At 38.0% G+C, this 25,494-nt stretch overlaps 1 protein-coding gene and 1 pseudogene across 1 annotated transcript in view; both read right to left on the bottom strand.

The window, feature by feature from the left end:
- LOC120582786 (cytosolic beta-glucosidase-like) overlaps positions 1–25,494 on the bottom strand; it is a 191,004-nt gene that overhangs the window by 30,327 nt on the left and 135,183 nt on the right. The gene's annotated exons all lie outside the window — the stretch shown is intronic.
- On the bottom strand, positions 16,828–16,946 carry LOC120583012 (uncharacterized; annotated as a pseudogene).

A 25,494-nucleotide genomic window follows, 5' to 3' on the forward strand; every position in this document is an offset into this window, starting at 1 on the left:
TACTGTAACATTATAATTATATAATATTACATATTAAGGTAATTTAATAGAAATCCAGATATAATAATATATGTAAGAAATCATACAAATTAACGATAAGAGCATAATATTGTAAAGTATCTCACTTGACCCTGGTCTAGATGAACCACCACAACGGCTGTCTCATTTATGCCCCTAATGACACTCTTGCTACCTGTATTAGAGTACTCTGGAGAAACAGAACCAATAGAATGCGTTCTATGTGTGTGTATTTGTGTATATGTATATGTGTATATACATGTGTATGCATATGTGTATGGGTGTATAAGAGGGAAATTTATTTTAAGGAATTGGCTCACATGATTGTGGGGATCAGAAAGTACGAAGTCTGCAAGGTGGGCTGGAGACCCAGGAAAGACTTGATGTTGCAGTTCAAGTTCAAAGGCAATCTGGAGGCAGAATTCCATCTTCCTTGGGGGACCTCAGTCTTTTTCTTAATAGCATCAACTGATTGGATAATGTCCATTCACATTATCTCCTTTACTCAAAGTCCTGCTTTAACTCTTAATCACAACTAAAAAATACTTGTCTAGCAACATCTAGAGTGGTGTTTGGTCAAACACCCGGTCACCACAGCCTAGCTAAGTTGAAATACAAAATTGACCATTGTATTTCCTATCATGGAATATATTTTGTCCCCTCAATTCACATTTTGAAGCCTAAATTCTCAATGTGACTGTATTTGGAGAAAGGGCTTCAAGGAGGTAATTAGAGTTAAATGAAGTCATAAGGGTGGGGCTCTAATCTTTTAGGACTGGTGTCCTTATAAGAACAAGAGACACTGGAGATCTCTCTCTCTCTTTCTCTCTCCCCCATGCATACAGAGGTCACAGAAAGAAGGCAACCATCTATAGTACCTCTCATCAGAAGCCAACCCTGCTGGCACCTTGATTTTGGACTTCCCAGCCTTCAGAAATGCATGAAAATGAATTTCTGAAGTTTAAGCCACCCAGTCTGTGGTATCTTGTTATGGCAGCTCTAGATGACTATTACACTGCCCAAATCTTTTCCTGGTGGAGTGGCCAGGGATCCACTGAGAATGCACATCAGATTCCTGTTGTCCTCCACACAAAACCTTCCAATGGTTCCTGTTTCAGTAAAAGTAGAAGCCGGTGTTGGTAAAGGACAACCCATCTTTATGAGATGTGTTCACACAGGTCCCTGTCTCCCTCAGTGACTTCGCTCCCACCTGGGTTGGCCCCCTTCCTGTCCCTGAGCCATGCCAGGCCAGACCCCAACTCAGATATTCTGTGCTGGCCTGTCCCTCTGACTGGAAGCTTTCCCCCACATGTCTACACTGTTCTACTGTCGTCTCCTCCAAGGCAATCCTCAAATGATCCCTACTCAACAAGAGTTATGCTGCAACCAGTCCTTCACCTCCACCCCTGCTCTCTGCTCCCAGCACCTCTGGTCCCCTGTTCCAGCTTTACCTCATTAATGCTCTCAGGAACCACATGAAGAAAGTGCTATTCTTACTCTCATTTTACAGATGAAGAAATGGAGGAAGAGATGGATGAAGAAATGGAGGAAGAGAGAAATGAATCCCGCAAGTGGAGGGACCAGGACTTGAAGTCAGGTAGTCTTACTCTAATTCCATGACCTTAATCACTCAACGAGACTGTCTGCAGCTGTTTTGGGGGAGCAAAGAAAATGCCATTTTTTTCCAACTTTATTGAGATATAACTGACATATAACATTGTGTAACCTTAAGGTGTACAACATAATGATTTGATATATGTATATATTGCAAAACGATCACTACAGGAAACGCTGCTTCCTGAGTGAAGATAATGCATCAGATACAGCCCACACCCAACACCAATGCATAACTTTTGTATATCGTTTCATTTAATTGCCAAATAATTCTGTGAAATCTGCATGGTTCTCTTAATATAAATGCGGGAACGACCTTGAGGACAGAGAGAGTAACACAGCAAATGAGAGAATTTAAATCCTCTCTCCAAAATCTGTATCTCCACTACTCCATGCTATTGCTAACCATCTGCCTGTGGATAATATGGGTATTACATAAACGTGAATCTAGGATGGGTTCAGAGGCAAGACTGCCATATGATTTAAAGTCTTCTCAAAGACAGAAATTAGTACAGTTTGAATATATACTTGGGGATAGCGTCTGATGGACATATGCTTCATAGGGTTCATTCTTTGTGGTCAGGACTAACCTTTTCCATGGCCTACATATAATGAGCTGAGAGATGCTACAAAGTCTGTTACAATGCACATAATTCCATCAATAAAAATGAATTCTTCGGAGTTATGGCTTTGCTATATTCCAGTAAATCTTTGAAAATTACAACAGAGTATCTTCCAGAAATATTTCTTTTGAAATTGACAAAGGCTCAGACCAAAACAATAATGGTTTATAGAGGTAATTAAAAGTCTAGACATACTGGCTTAAGGTAAGGTTTGATCCAGTAGCTGAGGTGCTCTCACCAAGGATCCAGGTCCTCTCCATCTGTCTGTTCTGACTCTCACGATATCTGCTTTCATTTCAGAATCCCTCAGTGTTCCCAGGGTTCCAAGCTCTTCCCTTGTGAATGTAGCACAGTGGCCAGAGTTTCAGACTCCCTTTCTCACACCACATGAGGAAGACCAAGGGGCTCCCTTAATAGCTTCAATGGAAAGCTACTTTCCATTGAAAATCATCTTTGTAGAAACACCAACAAACATCTTTTTGCATCCTTTTACCTCTCACTGGGTAACATCCCTGTCCATGCTCCAATCAGTGTCTAGGAATAAGAATCCCCGGTTGGCTTGAAGTAGTTAGGGCTTCTCTCTGAAGCCAAGGGTAGAGTCATCTGGTCAAAAGTAGGTGGCTGAAATGGGGACCAAATGAATTGCTCAAAGGAAATGTGGGACAGTGTCAGGAGAGATAATACATATCCGCTAGAAAAAGTTAAGGTATTAAACCACTTTAGGTTGCTAATACTTTATCAGGATACTGGTATATTCACTGATTGCCAATTGTGGCACCCAGCCTGGTACAAGGGAATGAGAATAAAAGTGTGCAGAAGATATAAGTCTGGGTGGCTGTTGGGGGTAGGGCACATTTCATCTCCTAAAGGCAGAAATTGATAGAGCAGGCAGATGCAAGAACTGGTACAACCTGAGAAGACTGAGTACCTTGGGCCACCTGTGAGTACCAGAGGGTATGGGGCAGAGAAAGAGGAGGAAGGCAGAAAGGTGCAGGAAACAGAAACTACCCACTTGACAATATTGCCTTGTCTGTGAGGCATGAGCTAGAGGACGGGTAGGCTACAAAATGAGAAGAGATAGACTCTGCAAAAATAAGCATACATTATAGAAACTCTCAGATGGGATGATCCTCCTGAGAATTTTGTTATGTCCTAGCTAATTAGCCAAGTAGATAATTTATTTTACTCTGGAGAATCCAGTTTTCCCTGAGGGGGGTAAACATTCAAGGTCTGCAAAAAGACAGTTCCAGATTCCCATGTTATTAAATACCACACACCCATTCTCCAGGGCCTGAGCCAAACAAGGACAAAGCAAAGACAAATTATCCATTTTGGGGGGTAGCCACTCCCCTCACACATCCCTTCATCCCCTTCCATCTAAGTTTTCTGTCCCCTCCCCTAGCATTTAGGCCTGGAGATAACCTATGCAATGGGAATGCAAATCTTAGAGAGAATTCCTTCTGTTACTGCCAAAATATCCAGTAGAGAGAATCATGCAATGTAATGTGGGTGGAACGTGGTGGGAGCATGTCCAGTGCTCAGTGAGCGAGAAGAGCATCGCTGTATGACAGTGGTGGGAGCAGACAACTGTGGACAAGCCCAGTTTTCTGCAGGACAGAACAGGGCTACCCAGGGCCATATTGACAGTAGAGTTACACTTGAAGACAGGACATAATGAGACAGAGGAGAAATTCAGCCACGAAAACATTTGTCAATGTGTGTCCAGCAAAGACAGAGATTGGATGTCCTGGGCAACTAGTTCAATTTCTTTTTTGCCCCCACGTACGAATACCCTTATAGGTGAGTGAGGTGAGTGCATCAAGCTAAAAGATTATAATGCTCTTAGTTCTTGCTGTGCCATGACCATCTTGCCAGTTTTTAAGTTTTTCTTCTGTTTCACTTACAGCTTTCTTCCAGGAAGAGAATATATCAAATAATTAACATGGATATCTTATGTTCCTGACAGTTGTATTTCAAGTCATAAGTTAATAAATTGATATTTTGGTTTTTATATCAGCATCTTGTAAGTTACTAGATATGAGTCCATTCCACGAGAAACTGACAGACTCTGAGAATGATGACAGTGTTTCCTGAACATGTAAAGCTGAAGGGCATGGCTTTGGCTGGCCATGACAATGGCCTCCAAAGTGTCTTGCCAAACTGCTCAGATGGACTCTGTAGGTATCATTCCTTTTGTTCATGTCCATCATACTACAGCAGCAACACAGAGTCATCACCAAGGTCAACTTCACTGCAAAAGATTAGCTTCCACTCTAATTAGAAGTATAATAAAGGCCTTTGTATGTTAAAATTTTGTGGCTCTTTTATTCAAAGTAGCTAAAAGTCAAAACATCACAGAGAATTTAAGAGTTGTCATGAGCCCTCATTTTCATACAGGATGACAAAAGGTCTCAAGTCAAATGCCTTGTTTATGGTCACACATGTTCGGCAAAATCAGAGCCAAGAATTTTTGGTTTAAGTCTAAGGTTCTTTCCACTGTACCACAATGGTCCCCTAAGATTATAAAAGTTATCACCAAATCCACAAAAAGCCACATTTCCACATCTTTTGGTTATTATTAAGTGAATTAAATTTGAAAGCACAGCCAACCCCAGTCTATGTTGTCCAAAAGTCCTTCCAAAAGTATAGACATTTTTATCATATCTTAAAGGTGAAATTCTCTGACCAGTTTATAACCAAATTACAAGTACTCTTCTGGGTCCTCCATTTCCTTACTATCATAATCCTAAGATTTCATATAAAATTTCAATATAGATCAAGTGAAATCTTAATCTCAATGAGTTGTCAACTCGGCATGAGTTTTTATTTTTACATGGCACACAGTAAGTTACTGATAAAGTCACGGTCAATTTTTTTTTCTTTTGGTATCAGGAAATTATACCATTTTTCCTCTTAAAGAACTGGCATGTATCTTTTTATTTGGTTAAGAAAATTATGCAGCTCATAGTATTTTCCTTTTTGTCCTGGCTGATAGGTGACTCAGCAGTAAACATAATGATCAATCATAGGAATTGTGCTTAACTAGTGTTTTGGTGAAGTCATGCCCTTTACTCTCAGCTGGACATGCTGGGCTCCAGCCACAGTTAGGCAGAGCTGCCCAGGAAGAAAATATATAGGGATCATAAAGAGTGGAGAGTCCAGTAATGGGGCAGCTATGCTACATCTGGGATGAGCTAACTAACTAAAATCTCAGCAAGATGAAAAGCCAGGAAATTAGTACAAACAGTGTGTCTGACTGGGAAGAGAAACTACAGACAATAGGAGTGCAACACATGTTGGCTAGAGATAATAAAATCTGGAGAAGAAGAAAAGGGCTTGCAAGGACAAAATTCCTGTGAATTCAGCAAAGGCACTCTGCCATCTTCCTTGTGAGTATATCGATTGGTTTCTCAGCCCAGCTTAGATTCATAAAGAGTCTTCTTTTAGTCTTGCACTTTTGTTACTAATCTGTCTAATTGCATATGTTAATTTTGTTTTGACAAGCAAAAAAAATTCTGAGATGTTCTAAATTAAATTACAGTAGGCCAGAGAATGAAAGAGACAAAGAAGTTAGCCTGCGAATAGCTGGGGGGCAGCTGACAATAGACTGCTCACATTCTTGAATATATGTTGGACTTTGGATCAACATCCAGGCATCTACTAGACAACCACTGTATGGACTATCACATCCTGCACACCCATGAACTTTCAAAACTGTTGCCTGTAACCAGTCAGAAATAGTAACTATTTCTTCCTTACGGACTGCACTCCTATCACGGAACTGCCCCCACTTCACTTTATCCTGCCCCTCCTATCTGTAGTTAATATAAATTCTTTAAAAAAACTTACATCTTTCGTTCCCCTATTTGATGTATAAAAAAGCACGTCAACTCCAGAATGGCAGGCATGTGACCTTTTCCATTAGGGCTGCTGCTAGTGGTTTAGACTTTATTCTCTAGGATCTGGGCCTATATGACCCAAGAAACTCTTTCTTTTGAGAAGGCTTTCAGCCATGGAAGTTGAGTTTTTGTTAACAGTTTTAGGCCCCCTCTATTCCTATATTAAAGCAAGGTGACATAGTATAAAATCCTCATTTAAAAATATATGATGTTTGCAGGAATTAACTTGGAATGCAGAAGCTACACATGGATGGGATAAGAAACACCTTTTTTTAAAAATGTGACTCCAGCTCTTACTCTGGGTAGTCGTGTGCCTGGGGAACAGCAAGAAGGCAAGTGTGACTGGAACAGAATGATCCAGAGAATAATAGGAGATGTGGTCCAAGAATATGAATAGGAAGGAAACTGTATAGGATCCTGTCAATCAATTGAGGGTTTTCACTATTATTCTGTGTGAGTTAGAAAGCCAGTGAAGAGCTCTATGCAGAATATTTCTATGACTTGACTTATGTTTTGGGAGGATTACTGGTGGCTGTGAGATGGAGAAATGGGAAACCAGTCAAGAGCCTGTTCCATTACTCCAAGAAAAGATGATGGTAGCTTGAACCTAGGTCTTTGCAGATTTACTGAAGGAGAGAGCCCAAAAGAAAGAGAAGATAAAAATGACTCATGATTTGGGGCTCAAGTCATCGGAAGCTTGGAGTTGCCATTGAATGAGATGATGCATCAAGGCAGTGGGCACATAGAGATGAACAGGACACAGTGGCTCAGACAGCCCACTTTTTAGAAGAGATGTGCGAGGGGAAAAAAGTCAACAAAAACAAGTTCCATTTCTTAGACACTGACTTTGTATCAGGCACTGAACTAAATATTATAGAAAGATGAAGTAAATCAGTTCTCATAAGGACTCGATGAGGTTAATACAATTAGCCCTATTTTACAGATGAAAAAAACCGAAGCTCCACAGAATGAAGTGACTTGCCCAAGATGTAAGAGCTAAAAGACAGAGAACTGGTTTAAACCCATAGCTGTCTAATCTCAGACTTATGCTCTTAACTACTGTACTTTAGTCTAACTCTGGCTCAACTTCATCTGAGGAAATAAGGCAGGTAGGATATATGAGGCTGGCCCAAGAGCACAGGGAGCAGTTTACCTATGACAGGATGATTGCATGATCACTTTTAATCCATAAAACAAGAAGGATGGACCTGGTGATTTCCATGGTTCCTCTCAGCTCTAAAAGCCTATAATTTTAAAACAGGTGATTCTTCTTTTCACTAAAGTGAAAGTCATTTTTATTCCTTAAGATTGAATAGCATATAACACAATTCTCTTATTTATACAAAGCTATTCCAAGCCAGGCTGAATTGAGCCTCAAGCCTTATAGTTTGCCCATTTTAAAATAGAGTGTTAAGGGTAAAAGAATAGCAGTGAACATAGAGAAGCGAATGAGCAAAAGGAAAAGGCACATCAAGAAAATAAAAATGAAGTTTGGAAAACTGTCATTTTCCAGAAAACTAAAGAATATTCACATTTCTTATACTGAAGTGTCTTGATGGTTGACTAAAAAGCGCACTGACAACTAAAAAGGTATCTTGCGTGTTAACAGAAACTTTAATTTAATTTTCTTTGGTATTCCGGATCCTGGTTTGTAATATCACACCTTTAATTTATCACAGCAGCAAAATCATCTGAACACATTTTTACCTACAGAGGACATAAATCATACACCGCCAGAAAAAGATAATGCAATATATTTATGTTTGCCTTCGATCTGGAATATGTCTGTGAGATTAAAGTAAAATTTGGCCTAGATTTAAGGAATCATAAAAACAAGTTTGGTTTAATTAGGATGTAAGAAGCAGTATTTTCCTTCATCGTTATCACTACATTTACAATGGCCGTCCATAAGGCGTGCATCTCTGTGGCAGTAGGCAGCTATGGGGATATGAGGCTTGATTTGCTGACACTGAAGGCAAATGAAGTGAACTGATACCAAGAGGGTTTGACTAGAATGAATAGAGAAGGAAAAGCTCTCAACTCTGGTTTTTAAACTGCCTCACGGAACGAGAGTGTCATAATCCAGGGAGACTCTCCCTCCCCCTCTCTCTTCCTCTGTCTCCCTCTTCTGAATCCCACACTTTATCCTCTTTCGAATGCTTTCATAAGATGTCACTTACATAACTACATCTTAAAATCTCATTTTTAAGCTTTAAATAATGTGTAAAACTGCAACTAAGATTATAATGAATGGATTCAATGTTTAAAAATATAAATAAAATTGAAGACTTTGCCCCACATATTAAAATCATCATTGTCTCTATATACTTTCCGGGGATTGCTAGGGAAAATGACATTCAGTTATTATATTGGCTATTATTTTCTTAAAACACATGCTAAACAGGAAAACCACAATAGAATGTTCAGAGAACATAAATAGACACACGGAAGAAATTAAAATAATTAATAAAGCATCCAGTCTTCTCTGAAATTAAAATAAGTACAAATGGAAACAACAAAACCATACATGCAGACGTATATGTCATATCAAATTAGCAAACTGTATGTTGTGTGTATGTGCGTATTTTAAAGATAATATTCGGTATTGGTAAAGATGTGGTAAAATAGGTATCCTAACAAGTATTAAGAAAAAAAAATTGAAAATATATATCTAAATGTTTTTAAAAGTACAGACTTTATGACTCAGTAATTTTCCATCTAGAACTATATCTTAGGACACAGAAGCTGGGTCAAAAAATATTTCCCGATGATTTATCATAATTTTACATAAGCTGTTTGATTGTGAGCAAAATCATCTAACTACCCCAATTTCCATATTCCAATAAACACCTCAAAATGTACTGTAGGTTAAACCTGCACAAAGTCTGGAAACCATAAAAGATTTGCTCCATTTGCCAAAAACTGTAAGGTTTCTGGTTTGTCCGCTGGAGAGAGATGGGCAGGTGGCACCAGACTGAAGGAAGAACAGAGGGCAGATCAGCGTGGACAGGAAGTCAGTGGAGGACAGCATGAGGAAGGTGGATACCACCAGTAGGAAGATCACAGCCGGAACGCCTCCCAAACGAAGAGAAAAACAATTACATTCCTGAAAAGGTAGCGCCTCTCTCATCGGCATCCACATAGATGCTTGATCGCTATGAAGAAACACAAACCAATCTACATACTTTACTTCCGCAACACTGACATCCAGAAGAAAATGGATCAAACCCTTAATTAAAAAACAGAAGAGGAGGAGGAGAATTTTAGATACATACCAGTTGCTATTCATGTGCAAGGGCAGCAGAAATGCACTCACAAACAGTACATTTCAGAAATGCTCTGAAAACATTACACCTGTATAAAACTCTTCCTGAAGTATTTTTCAAAAACATTCTACCGTTTCACAATGGCTCAACGAAAATGAGAACACTGGGCTGACGTGTCTCTTAGAAACTAGGTCTTTTTCAGTTCTCAGATCCAGACAGTCTACGTTCTATGCAAATGATGCTGCACAAATAATAACGTGAAAAATTTTAGATTTCTCTTTAATATCAGAAGATCAAAGCCCTTAAACTTGTGATTCTCAGCATTATCTGCACATTAGAATCTCCTGGGAAACGTGTGAAATCCCTAAGGCCCGGGCCACATGCTCGACATTTAAATTGGAATCTGTTTCTACTCTCCCATGTTCATTGCAGCATTATTCACAATGGCCAAGATATAGAATCAACCTAATTGTATGTCTATGAATGAATGGATAAAGAAGATGTGAGATAAGTAGGTAGGTAGGTAGGTAAATGATAGATAGATAGATAGATAGATAGATAGATAGATAGATAGATGATAGATGGACAGACAGATAGAGACACACACACACACACACACACACACAATAACACACACACACACAATAACACAATGGAGTATTATTCAGCCATGAGAAAGAAGAAATCCTGCCATTTAAAACATGGATGGACCTAAAAGGTATTATGCTAACTGAAATAAGTCATACAGAGGAAGACAAATATTGTGAGATCTCACTTACATGTGGAATCTAAAAAATACCCAGACTCCTAGAAACAGAGAATAGAATGTTGGTTGCCAGGGGCTGGGGGAAATAGGGAGATTTTGGTCAAAGAGCACAAACTTCCAGTTATAAAATAAATAAGTTCTAGGGATTTAATGAACAGCGTGGAGACTGTAGTTAAAAATACTATATTACATACCTGAAATTTGTTAAGAGAGTAGATCTTAAATGTTCTCACCACAGAAAAAGAAAAAAAGGTAATTATATGAGGTGTTAACTAACATGACTGTGGTGATCATTTCACAGTATATTCATGTATCTAAACATCTCTTAAAATTATACATATTTATATGTCGATTATATCTCTGTAAAGCTGGAAAAAAAAATTATAATCCTTGGAGGTAGAACTCAGGAATTTTTTAACCTTTCCAGGTTATTCTAATGTGTAGCCAAAATTAAGAAGCTCCAAATCTTTGCTCTATATAGAGCAGAAAATAGAGTACTGAGGAAGGAATGTAGGGGTAATGTTTTCTTTCCCAGTCAGAATGTGCAAACTTCCATTTTAATATTTTTAATTTCCAAAATGCATTGTTTTTTTTCAGCTAACGTACTTTAAAAACACTTCCTTGCCATGCTAAATGAACACTCTGGGCCTTGCTGGATGATCATCCTTTGCAATTTCAGAGCAAGGAATTACATCCCTTACTCAGAACAAATTAATCTGAGCTGTATTTGGAGAACAGAATTTCAAACTGGGTTAATTTCAGGATCAATCAATAAAAAGTAGACACAAGCAAAGAGACTTTGGCAAGTAGAGGAAATAACCAGATTCCCTGACTATATGGTAAGGGAATATTTTTAAAGACTGCTCAAGTTATCTTGCATAGTTACCAATATAATAATGAAAGCAAACATTACATATCTTGGGCTGTAATCTACTCGGGGTGAAAGTGGCCTCCCAATGTTATATTAAGTAGCCTAAAGAAGTATATTAATCTCGCAGGTCACTGTGATAGAATGTGGCTCAGTGACTGCAGGAAGTATTACCTGCCTTAATGAGATTCTAACACACTTGTTTCTGAAGTATGTGACAGGCAGAGGCCATATCCATGCAACAGTCATGGTTACGTCTTTGGAAGAGGCCAGAGGATTCAGATCAATACGTTATATTCGCAATGTACCCAAATATACACCCCCCACACCAAATCTGTTCCATCTAGATATTTATTTATTAATGTTCTATACTGCACTGAAGTCACTTTGTGATTGATTAGAGCAGACATGGCTTTAAAGAATTAAGTGTGCTTACTTATAATTCCATGGAGCCTCCACTTTATAACTCCTTTTTTGTCATCACTGAGAATCCGGAGATCCAATTCTAATGAAAAAATATTTATCTCAAAAGAGTTTGATTAAATAAAGTCAACAACACACATCATCCCGAGCTCAGCATTCATATTAACTGGCAAGACCACAAGACAAGTGGATCGAAGTAAAGAAACTAACTTTTTATATGCGATAATCTTCCATGTTGCAAAAGCAAAGCCACTAGATCTTAATTATTCCAAAAACTAAAAAGAAATGATAATTATATGATGTAATAGAGGTGCTAATTATCGCTACGATGGCGATCGTATTATAATGCGTACAGGTAGCAAACCAGCATGTACACTTTAAATTTACAGTGTGTCATATGTCAAATATACTTCATTGAAAAAAACCTAAAAAGCAAAGCTAGGACTTAAATAGGGGACAAAAGTAGGACGTGGCTACGAAGTGGTATTTCACACGGAGTCCCTCTTGCCGGGTGAAAGGTTAAGTCCACCAGCAGGTCGGCGCTGCTTTGAGAACTCCTAAGGACTTCGGCCGGTTCCAATGTGGAATTCATGAGACTCACATCAGGGCCTTAGCTAAAACTCCCTGAGATTCACAGAATTAAGGATTAGAAGTTGACCATGTCCGGACAGCAGCTGTGCCTTACATTTCTCTGCATCTCCCCACAGAAGAGCACCCGGGGTACTCAATAAATATCAGGTGATTGCATGTACTTGTGGAATGACCCTCCCACAGGGGGCAGACATCCTCTCAACGGCGACTGTGACAGATGGGCATCTGGCATCTGCTTCCACACCTCTATTGACAAGTATCTAATGATCTCCTGAGGACATTACTTCCCTGACCCGGGTTGCCAGTTGTTAGAAAGCTCTGTCTTATGTTGAACTGAAACCTGCTTTCACATCATGGGTCCCTACTGGCCTGAGTCCTAGCCTCTCCCGCAACACAAAATGAGTATTTTTAGTCTTCTGATGGTTCTTTAACAATTTAACAAAAACAAGCAGGCCTCTCCCTATATAAGCTCATCCTAGACATTGTTTTCTGGGTACAATTTAAACTGTTAATATTATTGATAGCACTCAATGGTGCCACAAATGGAAGATAATATTCCAGATATAAACTGAGAGTGAGTCTTTACATCTTATAATCAGGAGATTTGGCACTATGAGTGCAAGTAAGGCAAAGTTTTAAATGATTACAGCATAAATGTTTGCTCCCAGGAAGCTTATTCAGCAATGTCTATCAGGCTTCTAGTCTTCACTCCTTCCAAGTTTCATTTCTAAAGTGGGAATGTGATCATGCCTCTCCCTTGCCTACTATTCCTCAATGATTCCCACAATTTTCTTTCAATCAATAAAAATTTAGTAAGTCCCTATTATGTTTAGGAACTATTCTATGTCCCGGGGTTCCAGAAATGAGTTAAGGAAGCATGGTCCCTTTTCTTGACAAGCTCATAATTCACGGGGATGTGTCAGGAAACCAGTAAAGGTTAAAAAAAAAAAAAAACCAGGTAAAAACTGATTGGAAATAGAAGCCATATATTAGTCAAATCCTCAGGGAAAGCATCTGCGAAAAGGTGAAATTTAAGCTAAGACTTATTTGATGAAAAGGAACAAACCATCATAAAGTAGCAGCAAGTATGTTTTTGCTCATTTTTGCTCTCTCCTCATGAGCTTTTTGTCACCTGAAAATTCGAAATGCATTCTCTCAACTCTCCAACCAAATCATTGGTGAAAATGTTTCATGCACCAGGGTCAAGAAGAAAGAAACTTTAGGCACCTAGAGAGTTCCCTGATAAACTGTCTTGTGCAACATCTAATTACAAGGACTTTCCAAAGCAAACAATATGCTTTCAAGATTTCCAAAGTAGGGCAGAATTTCTCCCCTACTAAACTCCCATAAACAATAGAGGGGACATTGCATTGCCTGTTGCAGGGTTGTTTTCTCCTCTAGGCAAAGCCACCTAGTGAGGATCAAAGGAATTTTAGATGATGAACACATTTCAACATATTGATACCTCTAGCTCCAGCTCCAATGGGAGGCTCACAGCTTGGTAGCCCAGCTCCATAATTCAAACTTCCTTTCCCAGAGCAAGGGCACAATCTCCCTTTCCTTCCTAGCATACTGTTTCGTTAGCAGATGAAGCCTGGTAGAAGCCTACACTCTGAACGTGTCTATATATAAGAGGCTTGAGGACAATATTCTGAAAAACGAGAAACTGATGGATAACGCCTTCACACATCATCACTTGGCCATCACTGGTCCTCTCTGGCCTGGTAAGAACAAACACTATAACACCTTTCCTGTGTTCTCCATTTGCAGCGTGTTATCTCTAAAAAAGGTATGATTTTCCCCAGCCCCTACTATTAGCTAGAAAATCCTCATGTAAATACTAAGCACAAATTTTTTATTTAGATTACAGTTGCTAACCTGTTAAGCACACTAATTCACCCAAACTCTATATATCCCATGGATTTTCGCATTTATAGCATCTAAACTATATGTGAAAAAATACTAACATTTATTAACAAAAGTTTTACTTTGCACAACTCTAGAAGACATCCTTGACATAAAGTCATTCCAGATTTGTTCGTGACCAATTTCTAGAAAAGTGTAGTGTTTTGAGGAAAGGGATTCTCATTCTAAATGATACAAAGACAGCATGTAGGCTCACTGTAGAGCTGCTTCAGAAACTCCCATGTATGAAATGCCTTTCAAAAATATGAGCTACTCAAGGATATTCAATTGTTTATAAAAGTGAAAAAAAAAAGTCCATCGTTTAGACTCCAAATTTCCAACAGCAAGAGGATGGATAAATAAATGTTTCTATATCAGAATACCACAGATCCATTAAAAGGAATGACTTAAAACGAAAAGTATCAACATGGATAAATCTTAAAGAATGTAATGTTGAAAACAAATATGTACAGTGTGACATCATTTATATAAATAGTGAAATGCACAATAAATATACAAATAGGTTACGGGTACACGCATTTGTAGCATGATGTATATCCAGTGCTCAAGTAGATACTCAGTAACTTCTGGATCAGGGTTATCCGAGGTGGGGGAGGGAGGAAAGGAGATTTGGGAAAGGTACAAAGGGGTTTCACTTGGATCAATAGCATTTTATTTCTTTTTTAATCTAAAATATATATAAAAATATTAACATTTGTTAAATCTGGCCCACCATTATATGGGTACCTATATTTTTCTGTATGTTTGAAATAACTTTTGTTTTATAAGTAAAAGAGAAAGAAAGTTAAGCTTCATTTCCCCAAAGGAGCTACTATGTTTCTTCCCTTCTGATAATGAGATCCCTATTATTTGGTGCCTTTCCAATTTTTCTTTTTTTAGCAACCGAGTCTTCCTTTCAAATGAAAATTTTTATGGATTCCTAATATATACAACCAATAAAAGTTGAGGTGCCCTGAAGCTCTGCTTCCTCCTCTTCTCTCTACGCAACCTAACTGATTCCCCAAAGATATCTCCATAGAACCCAAGGCTCATAGCACAATCAGAAAACTACTGATGTAACTCATGGTGAATTCTTTTTGACCTGGATGCCAGAAAGCTGTGAGCCAGTTTTCAAGCTTTATGTCAACATCTATGGTCAAGACATTTGTATTCTCTCTTTCCATCCTGGTTTTGGCTTACTAGTTGATATTTCTTTTTATCAAGAACCTGAATGTAATAATATGGCCCATCTCCAATAATTGACAAAAATTAATACCTCTCAACAACTTTAACCTGGCAATTCTTAACTGTCCTCCTTACCATTATGCTGAATAACAGAGATTTAATAGTGCCTGTGTTATCCAAAGATATTTTTAAAAATGAAAGTACAGAAGGAAGATTATTTTTTAAAGAAGCAATTCTCCCTTAAATAAAAGGAAAGCAATAAATGACTTAGAGTGAATGCAATTATACATATTTAAAAGAGAATCCAGCATGAGGAATATCAACTTAGGAAAATAGGAAAATAACTTAGAGTTATCGTGGTGCTCATTCTGCAGTAAATACAGATATCAAATCATTAAGTTGTATACTTGAAACTAATATAATGTTATATGCCGATTATACCTCAATAAAAACTATTTTTAAAGGTAAAAAATAAGAAACATCATATAAACTTCCTTCAACTATTGGCCGACACGAATATTCAGTGTGACATTTCTGTGACTAATGTATTGTTATAGAAGACTAGCGAAGATATTTTAATTTTAATTTTGTGAATGTTCTTAAGCTTTAACATTTTATATTAACATAAATTCATTTGTTCTGCCAGGTGATCTTATTCTATACTTATGAAAATGTTACATTTTGTTAAGGAAGCTTATTCAATAAAACATTGCAATTGACCATTCTAATCTACTAAAGTTCAAAATCATGGTTCCCAGAAGATTCAGAATAGTCCTGTAATGTAAATATGGTTTGCCAAACATGAAATATGTTTGCAGTAGTTAAATAGATATGGGTTTTCTGTAGCTAGAGAAACGGTAATAGTGATACCATTGAATTTCTGGCTTTTAATATATGTTTATGGAAGAAAAAAATCACTTCGGGGGAAAATTACACACAAGAGCAGTAACAGGCAACTTACCTTGTCAATTGAAGGACAGCTACCTTGTCAGTTGAGTCTCAGATAAATCACAGGATTAGAGCAGAATGCTAATTGTTGCTTTCTGGCTATGCGTCCAGGCTCCCTACCCTCATCCAGCACCCATCCAGACATCACCAAGGAAGATCTCTAACATTTTGACCAGAGCACCCTAGTCAATCCTACCTTCACACCAGAGCCAAGAGTTATCCGAGCTTGGAAAGGAAAATTAAACCTTCCCCAGCTGTTCCCCCTTGGCCTTTCTCTCCCTTTAAAGGAAACTCCCTCCTCTACCATCACCATTGTAATCATGATTATGTAGATGTCAGTTGGGATATGAAGGATATTATGGAAGAGGAGGCTGTTGTGTTGGAAGGGGATATTTCAGGGCAAGGCAGAGTTTTAAAAGAAGGAAGAATGAGGCCAAAGTAGGACTGATGAATACTATGTCCTATGGTGATCAATTAAACCACTAAAATCAATCTGCTTGCCTGAAAGGTACCTGTTAACTGAGATCACAAAGGGACAATAATACCGATAAATTTTTGAAGGAAGTTTATTTTTCACACAAGTCAGTTGTTAAGCCAGCTTTTTTTTTTTTTTTTTTTTTTTTTTTTTTTAGGCAAGGCGACCCTTGGTTGACCTCACAGATTGCAAGGACCTTATCAGCTTACGATCTCTTATTTTTTATTTTTATTTTTTTACTTTTTACGCCTACAGCACCTGGTCTTCCTAGGTAGTCTCCCATCCAAGTACTAACCAGGCCCGACCTTGCTTAGCTTCCAAGATCAGACGGGATCGGGCTTGTTCAGGGTGGCATGGCTGTAGACTGAGCCATCTTTTAAAGCAGCATACGACATCATGTCGGGGTGGGGAGGAGATGAAAGCGAGAAAATGTGGTAAGTTAAAAGAAGAATCACAAAAATGATAAAATGCATGGTGAAGTTTTCATCGGGAAGGTTATATGGCCTAAAAAGCCCAGTGAAAATAAGTTCGAAACATGATTGGATAAGTGTAAAGGTTGATGAAAAATAAAGATAGATTGATTACTAATGTCAGTTGGATGACCATCTAGAAACCTGTAGGAAAAGAACAGACAACCCTCAGAGCTAGACAATTTAGTTACTTATCTGCACAAAATCAGGTGAGATGATCAGCATTACAACCTTGTGATCAAAAATATGCAGAGGGCATTGTGTAGACTCAGACTATTGTCTAAGGATATTTAAAAATTAATCCTAGGATTTCCAATAGGCAATAAGTCAACATATTGGCTCTGAGATGTAAGACCAGTGTGAAGTGAATCCTTCTAGCAAATGCCCAATTTATCCATAGGGCAGACTTTGGGGTCTAACGATATATAATAAACTCTTTATTAGTCAGATAGTCAGGAAGTAGAGTGCTCCAGCTAATCAAATATTTTTTGTTAATTGTTACCACATGCAGAAGGATTACAAATTTTTAAAGAATGAGAATAAATTAAAATACACTTAACACTGAAACTAAACTGATTATAATTTAATCTTTCTCTAATTATTCAGAATGCATTTCAGGGTCATCAAGAGAAGCATAAATTATCAGTGCTTGATGACTGTTCAGGAAGTCACAGTTTTTCTAAAATCCTAGTTAATTGATGCTGGGTAACAAAGAATTCACTGTAATAGTTATCATTTGGGGGATTTATGTGCTAGGCATTTTGCTAGGATATGAAGTATATCATTAATCCTCATCCAAAAATAAAATTTTACAGATGATGAAACTAATATTCATAGAGTCAGAATAACTCTTCCAAGGTTACACAACACGAAAGGGTGTCAGAGCCCGGTTTTGAACGCAGAACTGTCTTTAAAGAATATTCTTTTTCACTGTGTCAAATGAGCAAGTCCTTGTTGTATAAAAGTATTCATAAAATCTGGTGCCTTTCTGTACCAAATGTATATTCAGTCAATTGGTCATATCGTTTGTATTTTCAGGAATGCTGAAGGATTTTTCTGAGCCGTTCTTGAGACTGTCACCATGTATTTGTGAGGGTAGCAAACTTTGGCCATAACCTCGTTCTGAAGTTTTGTTTTGTTTTGTTTTGTTTAATGTAAGGACAACAGCTTGTTCAAAGGATCAAGAACATAGCCTGAACATCTTTGGAAGAAAAATGTTTTAAGACACTAAACCGGCAGAGCCTCAGCCACATAATGAAATGATCTACCAATAAATGTATACGCTTAATATATATTAATTTATTCATATTTTATGGAGTCATCTAATTTTTCGGGTTTTTTTTTCACTTATTTTAAACTATAAAACGTATTTGACTTGACTATTACTCGTTAAAAAAAAAACCTGGTCATTTAAAATTATTTAAGACTTTAGGCTGGGTTTAAATCTATTAAAGAAATGAATTCTATTTCTTAGGGGAGAAAAATGTTATTTCATCAACAGAGATGAGACATTCCTTTTCCTATCATCTACTTTTTAGTCCCAAACTCATTAATGTTTTCACCTGAAACATCTGTGGCTTCTTGTTCACCTTCAGTCACTAAAGCCAATTATAAGTCTTCAAGGTTCAAATGCCTTTTCTTCCTCCACCCATAATGATTTCACTTATCTCTAAAGCAAGCAGTGATTCCTATAATGGAATTTCACAAACAAGGGGGGGGAAATATGGCTGAACTTTAGAATGGCACAAAATAATCTCAGGCCATGATTCTGTTTCATTACCTAATCTCATTCACACACAGGAGGACTTTGCAGTTACTGAGGTGACCCTATTCAAAGAGACAGGCCTCCCTCCCCCTCCTCTGTGAAGCATGTCCAGATAAGCCGTAGAATTACTTTCTGCTCCAAAAGAAACTTTTTTCATCTCTAGTACCAGGCTAATATTTTCATTGTATGGGAGAAAATGCTACCTAAACAGTAACTTGGGGTAAAATGAGCCCTGACCGTAGAGAGCTCCATGCTCAAAAGTGCAGAACAGAACAGACTTCCCACACAGAAATCTCTACACAGAATTAGGGCAGGAAGGTAATTCTGAAAATGCTACAACTTGACCCCTCCTTCTAATTCAGGATCTTGCCCAGAGACGAAAGTTTCATGCTCAAGTTAAATTTAAGGATAGTTAAAATGCCTAACTGAATTAAATTATGCACTCATGCAAAGCTTGGAAATCATACCTAACTGTCTTAAAACTTGAAAGATTACGTTTTGATTGTGTTTTGAAAGGTGATTTCACTGCTTGTGATTGTAACTGTGTGGAATTCTTCTGCTGGAGATTTTACTCAAATGCTTTGGACTGATTTGTTCATTCGATTTCCTCTCTGAGATTTTATGCTCTCTGTAGTAACTTTGCTAAACTTGAATCTGAGATGACCCTTCTGACTCTGAACTCTAAGGGATAACCTTCTCCGGGGAGGAAAAGTGAAGATCATTTTCAATATGAGTAAATAGAAGAGGAAACATCCAGATTGAAGGTCAAGAAAATGTCACCGGGAGCCTGAATCAATATCAGTAGAAATAGTTCATTGAAGAGTAAGATCTAAGTTTACATCCCGATAAGAAAGGTGTTCATATTTCAAATTAAGTAGCTAGGTGAAAAAAATAAAGAAAAACATTTTTAAAAGACTACTAATTATAATTCCTTGGACTTAATTCTACAGCTTAAGAAATTATCAAGAGTTCTAATAAAATATGATCCTTGACATATATGCCTAGAAAAGATATTTAGAGAACCAGATAATTCTTAAACTAGAAAGATCCCCAAAGAATAGCTGGTTCAACCCTTTAATTTTTAAAGTGCAGAAACTGAGGCACAGAGAGGTTAACTATATTTATATAAAGAAAGTTAAAAAAAATGAGCATATATTTTAACTTCTGTCACAACAAACCCAAGTTTAATATCGAAAGGGTACAATTAACATTCATACATAACCTCAATGTATGTACTTTGTCTTCATAATAGTAAAAGCAATCTACAATTTCTTTAAAAATTAAAAAAAAGCAAAATAGTGATATAAATCTAATATTTTATTGAAATTCCCAGGAGTAATTCAATTTTCCTGCTAATCTAGACTCAATCTCGTAGTCACTCCTTAAACATTTACTGAGCACTTACTGAATGCTAAGTATACAGCTCAAAACTCCAAAATTTTATTCTAGTCAAAATTCTGTCTTTACAAGGTAGTGAATAAAATCTTTATAGATACTGTTCCTGCCTATGAGTGTTTATACCTTTTAATAACTTCCATTTTCTCCTAAAATGTTTTTCTTCCTTCCCTTCAAGGATTATAATGGGTATTATCTTCAAAAATCAAAATGTCTCTCAAGTTTCGTCTATTCAACTTTCTTATTCAATAAGTACTTTGTGACAGGGTTACAGTTGTGCAAGGAACCCATGAATCAGTTTTGGCATGTTTTTACTCTTCATATTGCTGGTTTTCTTTTATACAGTGTCAGGTTCCCTACTGAAAAAATAATTAACCAACAATTCACCCAGTTATGAGTCTGGTAAATCTGGAAGAAACAATATGTTCCTGTAGAGTGATTGATCAGCATAAGCAACGTTTAAGTAATAAAAAAGTAAAACGAGAAGACTGTAGAGAGGACGGCTACAGAACTGGTGAGATTCACACTGAGACCCTGATTTACAAAACGTAATGTCAGTGCATTCATTTATAATGGAGAATATCTCTTTCCAAGCTTTGGAAAAATTATGTTAAGTTTCCTGAGTAGGAACAGCTAACACCTGGCCATCCGCTTCTCTCTATCCTTTCCACTAGCCCATAGCTGTCCAATGGAATCCTTCTTAGCACAGTAGCCAGGCACCCCTGCCAATCACACTAGAATAAATTCCACTAGTTTTTTCCAAAGCAGTGCTTTTTCATTCTCAAGATAACTAACAGGCCAGGTACTAATCAGGTTATTTTGAAGATCAAGAAATAAGAGCTAATGTAGGCAGATGCTTGAGGACCACTTCAGCTAGGTCATGGGAAAACCTTGATGAATTCACTTTCAATTTCAATAGCAAGCTCATCTTCCGAATATGCCACCGCTGCTCTCTCCTGGAACAGGTTTTAAAAAATCATCATCTCCTCAAACTCCTGTTTTCATTTCCTTAGAATATATGCCCCAAAGTGGACATGCTGGATCGGATACTATCTCTATTTTTAATTTTTTTGAGGAACCTTGACACTTTTTTCCATAGTGACTGAACCAATTTCCATTCCCATCAGCAGTGCACAAGGGTCCCCTTTTCTCCACATCCTCGCCGGCACTTAGCTTTTGCCTTCTCGGTGGCAGCCAAGAGATATGTGCGCTCTTACGTTTATTGCAGCGTTGTGAACAACGACCAAGATTCGGAAACAATCTAAGTGCCCATCAGCGAATGAATATGGATAAAGAAGTTGTGAGAAGAAATACAGACACAAAGGAATATCGGTCCACTATGCGACAAAAGAAAATCCTGCCACTTGCGATAACAGGGATGGACAGTGAGGTCATTACCAAAATAAGCCAACAGCGGAAGACAAACACTGTATGACACCACTTGTATATGGAATCTAAAAAAGCTAAACTCATAAAAAAAAAAAAAGACAGTAGAATGGTGGTTATCAGAGTCTCGGGGAGGAGGGAATTGAGGATACGTTATTTAAGGGTACAAACTGGAAACTAACATCAATAAGTCCCACAGAGCTAATGCATGCCATAGTGATTATAGCTAACGATACTGTATTATCAACCTCAAAGTTGCTGAGACTAGACCTTAATTGTTCCCACTACAAAAAAGAAGTAATAATTATGTGACATGATAGAGGTACTCGCCGACAGTAGGGTGATAACCATATTATAATATATAAATGTATCAAATAAACATGTGGTACACCTTAAACTTTCAAAATGTAATATGTCAATTATATTTTATTTTAAAAAGTTATCAAATTCTCCCTCTTCCCTTTTCTTGGAGATTCCATTGAGTCTACTTTTCTTATTCGAAAACTAGATTTTCGTCAGATAAATTATACTCTTCAATTACTTTACAGTTCTCTTTTAAGTTATAAAAATAAAACTGAGCTTCTGTTTGCTGCTACATCATACAAAAACTACTGAATAGATTGTCATTAAAAATGGAAGGTACATTTGGAATGATCTGAATTTTTTTTTTTTTTTAAGGCTTTGTAGTAGTCATACAATTCACTGGGCCTGGAGTGGTCGGGGACCTTAAGTAATTATCTCCTCAGAAAAGTTGAAACTGAATTAAAAAGAAACCCAAGGGGATTCTTTACAGGCACAGCATAAACACTAGAATGCTACGGAAAGAGAAGGTAAAGGATGGTTTACAATCAGAGAGCACAGGGCAGATTCTCTGGTGTGTGCTTGCACTGCTTCATATGTGGGCAGTTCCACGAAAGCAATGTACAAGCTCCCACGTCTGAGTGTGCCTGCTAAATGGTCTACATCCCTGATCCTATCGCTCTGTGCCCCACCTGGATAAGCCTGGTGAAGAAGCTCAACAACAACATGTGTGTGTATTCTGAGCTTTACCAAGCACTACACAAGCTGCTTGGTCACAAGACACAGTCCCTAAACTTCCTCGACGGATCACTGATCACACCATCATAGCGGTTTAGAAATGCGCGGGAAAATGAAAACCATAGAATCTGAGAACTGTAGATGTTGAAAGGGTAATGAGCACGGATTCCTTCCCTTTGCAGTGGAGAACACTGAGATCTAGATCATGTATCTGGGCCAGAGAGAAAATACTTAAAAGTGTACAGTAAATTTATCAAATATAAAAATATTATCTAACATTTTAAGGTGTTCAGAGTATACATAGACATAAGCCATCTCACTTTATTTTCACAACCGACTTTGGGTTGGGCAGAATAGCAATTAGCATTAGTCCCATTCGATTTAATGAGTGAAGAAGTTGACCTTCAGAGAGTCTTAGTGATGAGGTGTCCAAAGGCACACCACTGGAAGACAGGACTTAGTCCCTGTCTTTATTCTCCAAACCCTGCAGACTTTCTATTCTGCCACTCTTCACATGGACAATGGGAAGCAAAGATAAGTATGTCATTGAATGGAAATAAAGGAGAAGAAATAGAGGAAGGTCATCTGGCATATCTCTACTTTAAGGGGGACTCTAATTTCTGGCCATCTGGGTTTCTGTGTGGTGTGAGTGCGTAGGCTGGTGAAATACATATATATATATATTGGAAATTGTTTCCTTTTTGACTTTTCAAATTCCACGAGTCTGTACACTAGCATGCACTAACAGTTCCTGTGAACAGCCTTCAAATCTTATTCTTCCTTCTCTTTTCTGACATTGAATCCTCTTTGCCAACAGTATCACGTGCATCCAACATCCCACTCCACGTGTACCCAAAGCTGTGAGCTATCCATGAGGTATGAACTGCTTCATAGGGACTAAGTTGACAAAAGTTGACTTTGAGAAGCAATAAAACAGTAAACATGGAGTTGGCATCTAGATGCAGGTACTTGGGTCTCTATTCTCAGCTTGCAATGGATTTTTAATTGGTTGGTTTTTCTAAAAGGTCAGGATATTTACCTTTGAGGTCTTTCTTTAATTCTTAGGATTTTTTGAAAGGCATATTTAGAAAAACACAGGTGCTTAACACATTTTGTCCAGTTAAATGGGCCTCTGTGATCTGAAATTGACGTGGGCAGGTGGCTGCCAGGTCTGCGCCGCTTTGGGAAATGGATGTATTTCTCTGTTGCCGGCTCTCGGTGGGAAGAAGAGGAAAGGGGAGGGAGGACGCTGACAGACAACAGCAGGGTGATTCTGTGCTCAGCATCTTCTCTTGGTGGTATACCCAAGCTGCAAGATTTATAACCTTCTTGTTACAATGCATCAGCTTCAACACTTTCAGTGAAGTCTTCAATAACTTTGATGACATCTTGCTGAGGGGTTTTGTCATTAAAAGCCTAAAGCTGGTCATTAACAAACCTTCTTTGCAATCATCTACCGCTGTGCTAACTCAGGCATGGATCTGACTGGAAAGTTTGGGCTGGTTCAGAAACTTTCCGGAAGGCTGAATTTTTTTTTTTTTCTATGTGGGCTATATTTCTTTAGGAAAAGAAAATACAATTTCCAATCATTTAATCATTTATTTCTCATTATCCATTGACTAATTCTTCTCTGATAGGCACAACCAAATTCAACAAACACGTGAACACCTACTGTATGACAGGAATGATGCTCAGGGCTGAAGATATATTTATGAAAAAGACACAGCTCCAGCTCTGAGAGGGTTTACAGTCCCTCCCCCCAACCCCGCCCAAATTAACCATCATTTACAGAATCCTTTGTAATATGTCAGACTCTGTATTTAGACTTTATAAACATTATCTTATTCACTTTCACCACTCTTTAGAGGACAGATGTTCTTCTTATCCCAATTTTAAAGTCTAGATGGTTTAAGAATTTTCCCAAAATTATTGAGCTTGTAAGTGACAGAACCAGGTTTCAAATCCATGTCTTGTCTGACTTCAAGCAAGTTCATGTGCTCCAAACGACAGGGCTGGGCCAGTTAGGAGGCCAAGCCGTGGCATTCCTGGTTGCAGAAAGATTCTGAGCCAAGTGAAAGGCAGGCACATGTTGGGTAGGTACGAGGAACAGGTGGAACACAGGCTCAAACCCCGCTTCGGGAGAATCTGGGGGCATAGGTGAAGTACTGCCCATTGGGAATAACCTCCCCTGGCTTCACATACCCCAGCAACATTCAGATCATTGAGGTGTCCACCTGCATGTGTACATGTGAACTTTAACTTGCTTGCTGGCTCTGCAGCAGCAAGGACTGATGTCAACTTTATGAATATAATAAAGATACACATGATGTGAGGAAAGCTTAAGTCTGAAGATCACTGCTTCCTAAACTTCTACAAAAATGCATGTGGCAGAGCAATTCCAGCTACCCCGTTGCTTGACAGTTGTTTCTGCTGCCCATGATTTGATTTTTCACCTACTCTGGCAACCTCTGTGATGGAAATAATGAATGAAGAGAGGTGATTGCTGCTTTCTCTCTCACAGGATTCAAGTGTAAATAGCCAGAGGACCAAAGTTACATCATTCATTCAGAAAGAATGAGTCTCCAGAAAGAGAAATAGAGAAACACACAGACATAAGGGAATATCCTGCTGTAACTTGACATGGGGATGAGGATAAAAAGAAGTCTTGGGATGACATTTTTAAAACAAGAAAAATGACTTGAGGTGATAAATATATTGTTAAGAGTACACATTTTGTAATAAAAATTATTGTTACCGTTGGTTGAGGGCCTACTGTGTGCAAGGCAGTTGCTGTGGAGGGGGATTTGCACAACATCCCATTAAATGAAATCTGTACAACTGCCTACCAGGGAAAGCATT

The sequence above is a fragment of the Pteropus medius genome, unplaced genomic scaffold (assembly GCF_902729225.1).
Source record: "Pteropus medius unplaced genomic scaffold, Ma_sr-lr_union100, whole genome shotgun sequence".
Classification (NCBI taxonomy): domain Eukaryota; kingdom Metazoa; phylum Chordata; class Mammalia; order Chiroptera; family Pteropodidae; genus Pteropus; species Pteropus medius.